Source organism: Orbicella franksi, chromosome 6 (genome assembly GCF_964199315.1).
Source record: "Orbicella franksi chromosome 6, jaOrbFran1.1, whole genome shotgun sequence".
In the NCBI taxonomy this organism is placed as follows: domain Eukaryota; kingdom Metazoa; phylum Cnidaria; class Anthozoa; order Scleractinia; family Merulinidae; genus Orbicella; species Orbicella franksi.
This window is the reverse complement of record NC_138150.1, coordinates 13,669,156-13,679,155: the sequence shown is the minus strand read 5'-3', so window position 1 is coordinate 13,679,155 and position 10,000 is coordinate 13,669,156. Positions and strand designations below refer to the sequence as shown.

The 10,000-nt window shown below is 38.2% G+C and overlaps 1 protein-coding gene across 6 annotated transcripts in view; it reads right to left on the bottom strand.

Annotated features, from left to right (window-relative positions):
- The window catches only part of LOC145489686 (uncharacterized), an 18,568-nt gene extending 10,674 nt beyond the window's left edge, over positions 1 to 7,894 (bottom strand). For 3 of the 6 annotated variants that reach the window (XR_014049615.1, XM_081468719.1, XM_081468720.1), the window contains exon 1: positions 1 to 1,745. This exon is cut by the window's left edge and continues 3,727 nt beyond it. The gene's annotated coding sequence lies outside the window, so the exon portion shown is untranslated. The other 3 variants (XM_081468722.1, XM_081468724.1, XM_081468721.1) reach the window with 3 other exon arrangements.
- Positions 7,895 to 10,000: the final 2,106 nt, after the last annotated feature.

Here is a 10,000-nt window from a genome sequence, read left to right as displayed (position 1 = left end):
TTTCAAACTTCTAGTCGATAGATTTTCTTCATTTTTTCGCTAAACGTAGAAAATCGTTAGAGAAAATGATCCATCAAAAGAAAATTAGGGGTCACCGAACGTCCACGATCGTTGAGTCCAGGAAAAGCTGTAGCAATGGCCATCTGCCCTATCATTACTCATTTTATTATTTAGAGCGCTCGCTCATGCATGACGTGGCGTGTGAATTTGCATGCGCAGTAAGGATGCGCAGAAACAATCAGCGCGAACGTCCTTAAAAGCGCGTACATGGCAAACAGAACTGGAATGAGTTCAAGTTGTCAGTTCCAATGACGTGAGATCAGAGGAAGATACGATTCAATACCAGTGGCTGCTTGTTAACACTTCAGTTGCTTCTTGTCGATTGCAAGTAGCGCTAGTGTCATTTGATTAAATTTTGAGTGTTAGGCTATATTCAATTATAGGAGTATGGAAGAAAAGTGAAGCATTATAAACAAAGATAGACTAAATGCCGTAATTTTACCAGTAAGCCGTAATATTACTCAGAATCGGTGACAGTGATAACAGAGTTCATTTCTTAGTCTCATGTTTTTACCAAGTGAAATTCGAGACTTTCGAGGCATGCTGTCGCAAATATGAATGCTAATAATACTGGCTTATGTGTGTTCTGGTATCACACTTTATTTTACTTTCAATTCACGCAGCCAAAACACCTGCCGTTCTCGTGCAGGGCACTAATGCAAACTTTGTTCGAGTAAATGTTCCGAAGGCGTTGCTACATATTACATAGCAGTTCAATTTCACCTTTTATATGACCGATATAAACCAGATGGAGGAAGGAAAAACTGAGACAAAACATTATAGCTTTCTTTACTGGGCTATGAGGCTAAAACTCCAAAGCATTGAAACCGAACCTTCACGAACTGCCAAGAGTGGACATTACGTTGTCATTTTTATCTCACAACCAAGCTATGTCTATTTTAAAATGAGCAAGATACGAACATGTTCGTTAACATGTATGAGAACAAAGTTTGAAGATTTCATGCCAAAATATATATACATACACTGATATCTACGTAATAGCTAGATTTATTGACGAAAATGAAAACCGCCAGTTCAGGCCTTAAATTAAATATGATTGAATATTAAAGCACAGTCTGGCTCAGTGCCGGACTCACTGTGTTTGATACACACCAAGATTCACACAGCTCAACGCTGTGTAATGTAAAAAAGAACAAAAAATCTAATTGCCAGACTAAGTAAAAGTTCGGGTGTTGTTTTTTGGTGAATATTGTCTCATTACACTTTCTCAGAAAAAAAATTGTCTTTAGATAATTATAAAGAGTTGTAAGTTATTCTACTGCTTTTCAGTTGTTTCTTTTTGTGAAACAGGTCGTCATTATATTATATGGATGTGCAACGAAGGAAAGCTGAAAAAATAAAGGTGAATTGTTGAATTGAATTTTGTGAGTCTTATGGCTAAAAATCATATCAAGGTTTTACTTGAATAAGCAAACGTTGTGTAGATATCATAGCTTCCACTGGATTTGCCAACGAAGTCAGTAAAAAGTTTCCTCTCCTTTCTTCTCTATGTTAGACTTGTTTCAAGTTGTTAAATAACAAATTTGCTTTTCAAGATATGAAAGGGAAAATGTCATGGCTTCCTGTAAGGTGATAGATGTTCACTTTTTCCAATCCCACAAATCTTAAAGAATCATTAAAACCCTTGTCATTTTAGTGGGAAAAAATTCATTACAGATGACGAAGAAACATACCTTTGTGAAAATGTCAGTGGCAAGGTTTTTATAATTCCTGCTGCGAACAGACTGTTACTTGTGAACGTGACGAGACTAGTATTCCATCAATGTTTTGCGTTGTTGTCTCTATAGAAACGACAAAAAGAACAAAATTTATTCATAATGAGAGGCTTTTCGAAGCCGAACTGTCAAGAAAATAGATCGATTAAACAATTTTCACTTAAAACATAATACGTTCTCGAGAGCAATGGGAAAAAAGCCGAATCACAATCTGGAAAACATTCGGCGATATTCAACCTATTGCAAGCCAGGGTTGATTAAAATTTTCGGACTCAATAATAGCTCCCTTATATTGAGCCATCCCTATGCTTAAATCGTTAGAACTTTAATTCAAGGGCATTTTTAAGTCTTCAATTGTGTTGCGCGAGAAATCCCAATTCCCCAAGCGATGAAGAAAGCGAATTTCGCCGATAGCTAGAAATAAACGCATGGTTAACGTTTGGTCCTCTACACGGCCTGGACAGGCGGTCCGCAATAGGTCTAAAGATATAGATATGTTTGCTTACTTTGTCGACGTTTACTGACTAAAGAACACGATGATCAATATGAACACTGCAGCCGAAATGAAATAGACACCTTACGAAGACAACAAGAAAGCGTTTTCAAACTGATTACTTCCGAAAATGGAAAAGAAAAAAAAAACCTGTTAACTTATTTCTTCAATGTCGATGGGTTGACATAAATCCTTTGCAAATGTTTCCGAGCGCTTTCTTTTAATAAAGATCTAGATTAAAATTACGGACAGATTTTGACAGCAACTATGGCAAGTGAACAAATCTTCAGGTTTTTCCTTTTAGATTGTATTTTTGTTTACCACTCTTTTATTAAGCTAGCTTGAAATGGTAGTTGCCTTTGTTTCTCTGACATTTTAGTTCGGTTTCAACAGATTTGTCCATCAATAATAAATACCTGAAATTTATGCGGTAGGAAAGTGATTCCGAAGAGCAAATCAGCCAATGATTTATAACTTTGTTGACTTGATACCTACCTTGGTAAATTATATTTTACACTCCATAGATACTAAATGTTCTTTAAAAAAAAAAAATCAAGAAGATATAGTTTTGTTTCTCAGACAAATTTGTTTTTTTTTTTTTTTTATTTAGGTTTATTTAGAATTCCAATTTCTCTGAATCACTTCCTAACACTGGCAAATTTGCATTGGATATTGCGCATTTTAATATCAAAGTGAGAAGACTCATTTTTAATTTTGTCACAGGAAATTTTTCAATCTGCCTTATTTTGACTTCATGCGCTGTTAAAAGGATCGATGCACGTGGCTTGTGCACATTGTTTTGACATATGATTCCAGTGTATTTCGGACGCAACGAGAATGACTCAAAGAGAAAAATTTCTGCTTACAACCAAACTTTGGCACAGGACCAAACGGAAATTATCCGAACACGAAGTTATTATTAGGGCCGATATTTTGTCTACGTTTTACGTGTTACTTCAATTTAATTATATTGGCAAAGTGAAAAGCAAAGAATTGTGGCGGACGAGTTCGTAAAATAACCGGCGTATTTACTAACATCTCAAATATCATCTCACATAACGTGCCTTTATTAACTTTAAAAGTCCTTTTCCCGCGATGGTAATGGAACAGAAAAAAAAAAAACACTTTCATTACCTTCCCCTCCTCCCAAACTCTTTCCCGACCCTGTTCTGTTGAAAAGAAAGACCCGCGTCTTAAGGTAATTCCTCTGAAATAAAAGTGACAATAGATTTTTGTTCAAACTTTGTCCACTGATTATTTTGTCATTTGTCACTTTAATTTTGAAATAAAAAAGGGGGGTGCCCATGCTCATTAAGGAGCAGTGAGGCATTGAAAATGCCCCATTTTGGCATTATTTAATGCTTATTACAAGAACGCATTCCCAGTAATTGTAACATCTTTGTGAACCCGGACTCATAAGAACACGCATTAAACTACAGTCGATACAAATGTGTCGGACACAAATAAACGTTTTAAGTTTGATTCAGACAGAAAGCTAAATCCTTGATTAAAAATTTGAACCAAATTTCTTGACGTGGTTACCGACTGCAAAATAGAAAAGACCACAGTGTATCTGCTATTTTTCTTATTTATTCAATTTTCAGCAATAGAAATTAGATCAGTCTTTTCTCACGCAAAGCTTATGATTAGTTGATTACAATGACTGGAAAAAAAATTGGGGTGCCCGTGCTCGTTGGTGAGCTAGAGCCATTTTTCAACCGACAGAGCTCAATATCAAGGCAAATCCGTCATGTTTTCAATGTGTGCGGCACGAGCGCGCGCTAATGACGCCATAAATTATGCGCAGTAAGGATGCGCAATGCAAATAATTGTTTCTGCGCATCCTAACTGCGCACGCAAATTCACACGCCACGATGCATGAGAGCGCGCACTAAGTAATAAAATAAACAATGATAGGGCAGATGGCCATTGCTATAGCTTTGACTGGATTTAACGATCTTGGAAGTTCGGTGACCCCTACTTTTCTTTCCAGAAACAGATTTTATTTACAACTAGACGCTTTGCTGCGTGTACCCAGGCAGTCGTTATACTGAGCAGCACTAGGTATATTGCAATTGAGCTAAATGTTCTGCATTTGAAGTTGTACGAAATTCAATCGAATTAATGTGCTTAAGCTATTCTGCTTTTGATTGCATTTCTTGGAATCGATTAATAGCTTACTACTCGTTTGCAGGTCTTTAGGGTGTGAAATGAGTCAAGGTCTTTATATCAGCCTATAAACGTTTCAGTCTATTTTCCTTAACCTTTGTCGTTGTTATCTGCGTTTCTCAAGCAAACGAGACATTTTGAATTTCATAGTTATGGCGATGCGTGACATAGACCTACGAACGCGGTTGTCGAAATCATATACTTATCTCGTGATTTTTAGCCCATTCAGAGGTTAAAGTATTACGAAAAGTGCTTATGTAAATGCTTGTTTGTTCAGTACAAATAATCAGTTGCCTAGATAGCCAAAGTAAGTTCCAGATGTTTACACTATTTTCGGGCCGCAATGTTGGCGTACCGCGGAGGTACACCAACATGGCGGCTCAATACTGGTCTCTGTAAATTTGTGCAAAATATTTCGACGAATATCTGAGCTTGGGAAAACGCACAGACTTAAAAATCAGAGGAGTGTCATTTTTATTAATCTCCTATAATATCACAGTTTCGTGATTTTATCCACTAAATGGTGTTCGAACAAATTTTTTATTACGTCCAGATTGCGTGACAGTGCAAGCCAAGAATTGTTTTGCTGGCGTCAACATATATTAGTTTCTTTCAGCTTAAACGTGCAATAATTCGCTACATGAGTTTCACTCTTGTAAAGACACATAACTATGTTACAAGAAAATAACGAGAGAATATCGTTTAGTTCGAGATTTTATCTTTATTATACTTTACGAAGTTTCTCAGAGCGTTTTACTTTGGTGTACTCGAACAGATACATTCGGCGTAAACAAATTCTCTAACCTTTCTGCTCTTGTTGCTCAGACGTTCTTGAGTTCGTGCTGGGATTCTGCTTGGTTCATGGCCACGTCTAAAAATACGATGACGCTTCTGATGATGCTTTTTATCAAGTTGAAGAGTTGATAGCCCCGGTTGATGGCTCCTTTGGTATAACATGATTCTTGATAAATTCACTCAAAATGTTCGGTCGTAAATTGATCTCTCGTAAGGCTTGCAGACCCACCCGTTCCGAAAACGCTCATCGTCCTTTAGTGTTGGTCTACCTCGAACGGTGTATTCGCTTGTATGTGATTTCATCGCCCTAGAAATCATGGAATCCGTGCTAACTTTTCACGACGACAACTTCTGTAAACTCCATGTGCTGTAGGCATGCACAGGTGACGCATGCGCTTTAGAGACCAGACGGCGATTTGTGACTGAACGTGCAAAAGAAAAAAGAAAAAAACGGAGCCGAAATTTAAACCCAGGCCTCACTGCCTGGGTAATTATCTCCACATTGTCAAAAAATGAGCAAACAGTCAATGTGGGAAGTTAAAAAAAATTTCAAGTTTTCTGTTCATGGGACATCGAATCCTGCCATCTTGCGGCTGCAAGGCGCGTGAAACTATGGTCGCTAAATGCGACCTTATTCTTTAAGGAATCTCACCAGCTGACTAAATTCACTAATAGGTCCACTTAACCAATATTTGGCAGAAAACATTTCACTTCAAAGATCTAATGGCAATATTTTTGGGCTTACAGACACTGGCCTTATTCGCTAACAAAGCCCAATACTCTCAGATTTAGGGTGTTCTTCCGGGCATGTTCTCTCCGAAACGAAGTCGGCGACCCCCTATTTTTTTTTTTGTTTTTTTTTTTTTGTTTACATTTTTGACGTAACTCATCATCTTACAGTGGTAAAAATCTCAGAAAAAAATCAATGTTGGAAAATTTTCACGCGAACGTCTTTAACACTATTATTTAGCTGGGGAAGGGACGCGCTGGGGGCGTTACTAAACAGCGAAACATCAACCTAAAGCACAATCAGCCTTTTTTTCTTTTTCCCGCCCAGAATTTTAAGGTCTTTGTTTTCAAGAACTACCAACGTAATGTAGTTGACTAATCACCTACTAGTTCCCCCACAGCTGTGTAGTTGCATTGTATAATGCTCTTACCTGCTACCCTGGTTCCAGCGGATCTCTCTTTTCCCTTTAATTTTCTCAATCAAATGTGAACTGCGAAGCCGTGATCTCAAGCAGAAAGAAAAAAGAAAACATCCGGTATCAGGGTAGCGCTAGGCCAGTTCATGTTTTGAATTCAAAGAAAATAGTTTTTAAAGGCATTCACCAAGAGTTCAAACAGTTTTCTTCGATCGATCGTTTCCCTTGTATATGTAGCTCGCTTGCTCACGTGATACTTAGAATGATGGGTGCTGTACTGCTCTGTGAAGTATATTAGCGTTCCAAAAGGAACCACGTGCCCGTGATTTAACACTTCAAACTTATCTTGCCAAAGCAATGATGTCCAACCTTCGTGAGGTTTCCTAAAAAGTTGTCGAAAACATTTGGGTGCGTCATTCGTTCGTATCATGTCGACGCATCGGGAAAAATAATTTGTTTGTTTTGAGTGTGCCTGGTCAGAATGAATCACTTGATAAAGATCAGCAGAGCTATTTCGGCAGTTGACTATCCTACGCAATACTCAACAGCTAATCGAGACGTTACTTACTTTAGCCCCGACTGCTGCAAGAAGCGATAACTACATTAAATAGGTGTTGTGGGGTTTCGTGTGCCAAGAAAAAGAAGATTGTACGGTTAATTTTTTTAAGTGAACTTTTACTACTAAAATAATTCTCTAATACACCGTTACGTCCTTTAGTTACAATAACTTCCGAATTCACTATTAATAACTTTGATTGATCTGATATTTTCAAAACCACTAAAACTAATCCTTCAGTTGGTTTCTTCACCCTCTCTTTTAAAACCTACATGATGAAGATCACACTTTCCAAAGTTTAATTCTTAAAATTACTACTGCAGAGCTTAGATTTACTGCTGATGCTCATTGAATATCAAACATCCAAATCTGGAAATAGAGATCTTTTTAAGCCAAACTAAACGCTGCAACAAAAGGATCACGTACGAGGATTGGCTGAGAGCCGTGCCAGTACAATAACACTCGTGAAAATTTAAGAGAATTCATCCTCTTCGCTCATTTGTGAGTGTAGCATAAGGCCTCGGAAATTCAAGACAACTTCAGCTTATTCTCTTGGCCTTCTCTTCTTCTTGAAGGCTTGCTAGAATAACACATAAAAGGCTCAGGAAAGTAAGGTGTGGCACTAAATAAACTGTGTTTTCACAAGCAGTATACTCATGTTCATTGTTTTAGAAGCATATCACGATAAAAGGACATTTGTGCTAACTGCTTGCACGCATTCTTACTTCCCATGCAGGTCACGTTACAATGTCATGCTACCGACGCCATACATCAAGCGCTTGCACTTAGAAAGAAAGTGCTCAAAAGTGGTAATAAACTTTAGACATAATTACAAGATATTTAGCTCTCAAGAATAATGAAAAAAACTCTGATAATCCTCAAGCTCAAATAAGTCAACTAAATTCCTGATCCACCGAACCAAGTTTGAAATAAACGCCGCGCGGGGGGGGGGGGGGGGGGAGTTAATCGAGAAAATACGGGGGCATGTGCCATTGCTAGAACTCTGCGATGATAAAATTCAGGTGTCTTCATAGAGTTTTTTTCTGCAGCATACCAAGCATTGTCAGTCGGCTTTATATAAGTGTTCCCTTCATCGGAACGATGTGAAAGTTACACTAAGTTTCACAATCTTTAAAGCAATCGATATTTCCATGGAAACGATAAACACAAATTGAAAATCCATAAAAACACGAATTTAGGGAGAACTAGATGTGATATAAAACTATAATAATACCCATGTTTCTCCAAGACTGGTAAAAAGGTTATTTAAATTGCTTGGTCCTTAAAAAAAACTGTATCGAGACACCTTAAAGTGCACCTAACCCCCCCAATTTTTTTTTTCGCTAAAACGAATCTACTTGTTATTTGAAATAGTTCTGCGAAAAAAGTTTTGGATTCCGTTAAATCCTCGATTTTCTGTGCCCCGACGAAATCTCGAAAATAGCTCCAAAACACCGCCATTTTGTTTCACGACCGAGTTTGAGGAGAATGGGTCCAGCAGCTCTTGTGACGTCTACCCAGGAAGGTTGGATATCTCACGTCCTCTCATTTCCTTCGGGATGGTGCAATACACATTCGAAAAGTGCGCAGAAACGCCTTCCAGAAGTGCTATTGGCTGTTGCAGCAATATACCAGATTTAAGGAAAGATATAATGTACAATTTACTGACGATGATCGGCTAATGGTGCAATAAAGACGTAAACGATGGTTGATTTTCTCGAACCGAAACAAGCGAACTGAATCTGTGAGAACCATTGAAGAACTCTCACTGGAAATTGTTCCGCAGACTTTCGAACGCTATTTTCATTAATTTTCTGCTTAAAACTAATCAGCAATTTGTAGAAACACTGCCGACAACCTACATCTTCCAATCCCGCAGTATTTATAACATAACCGGCAAAGCTGTGTGATCCGATCATGATCAAGAAGCGTTATACTGATATGAAATAGATCGCAACTGTACGCCGCTAACCAACACTTATTTCTCTTTCGATTTAGATGAAAGTCGAAGATTAATCCTTTAGAATTACATGATAAGAAAATTGTTAGACTAACAGGGTTTTTCGAAGGTTTGGAAATCAGCAGTGCGACAAAGATTCTGTGCAATAGCGTCGAAAATATGACCGCGTAACATTATCTGCGGACCGCTTAGGGAAAACATCCTTTTCGCTTATCCGACGAATTTCACTGCAAATTTTGAGAACAATTTACATTGGTTATTTGGAGTTACGACTTAAAACGTGTGACAATGTGAAAGCGGTAATTGTATGAAATGTTTCCTTCCGCCTTGCTTCCCGCAGCTTCAAAAATACAGGTCCAAACAATACGATTTTCAATCGATCGAAGCCAATGTTGTTTTGGAGGTCATCAAGTCTCGAAAACTGTAACACGTACGTCGCTCTTATAAACATGAAGCATTCAACTGAAAGTAAAGCACATACTGGATTTAACAGAACAATCACACCTTGACAAAATACATTCTCGCTAAGGACAAATGTAAACAGGCTATAAACACGCGTGGGAATCTTTTGTTTAGTTGACGAAATTACCATCCAAAGCAGTCCTTGAGTTTTCTTTCCTGCTTTTCGTTTGCCTGCTCCTCCACTTCGTATCTAGCTTTCCATTCCTAATATACAAGCAGCTCGTTCGCAAAGAAGTCTTGCCCTTCGTCGCTTGAAATATTGTAAATTGCTCTCAAAGCTCTAAGCAGTGAGGCCCAGTTCAGACGTCGTGCTTTTGCCGTGCCGAACTAAATTCAGGAATTAAGTTCGACAAAAGCACGGCAGAAGCACGGCATCTGAATCAAACTTTTGAATTAAGTTCGGCAAGCAATTAAGTTCGACAAGCTCTGCCGTGCTACACGACTCTGGCACGGCAGTGATTCAAACGTCGTGCTTCTGCCGCGCTAAACAAAATTCATAAATTATATTAATGTATTTTGGCGAGATTGCGTTCCCACGGGGAGTTAGGAAAAGAATTGTTACGAGGCATCAGTATATCCAGAATTTGGTTCGACTCTGGCACGACGTCTGAATCAGAGTTGTTT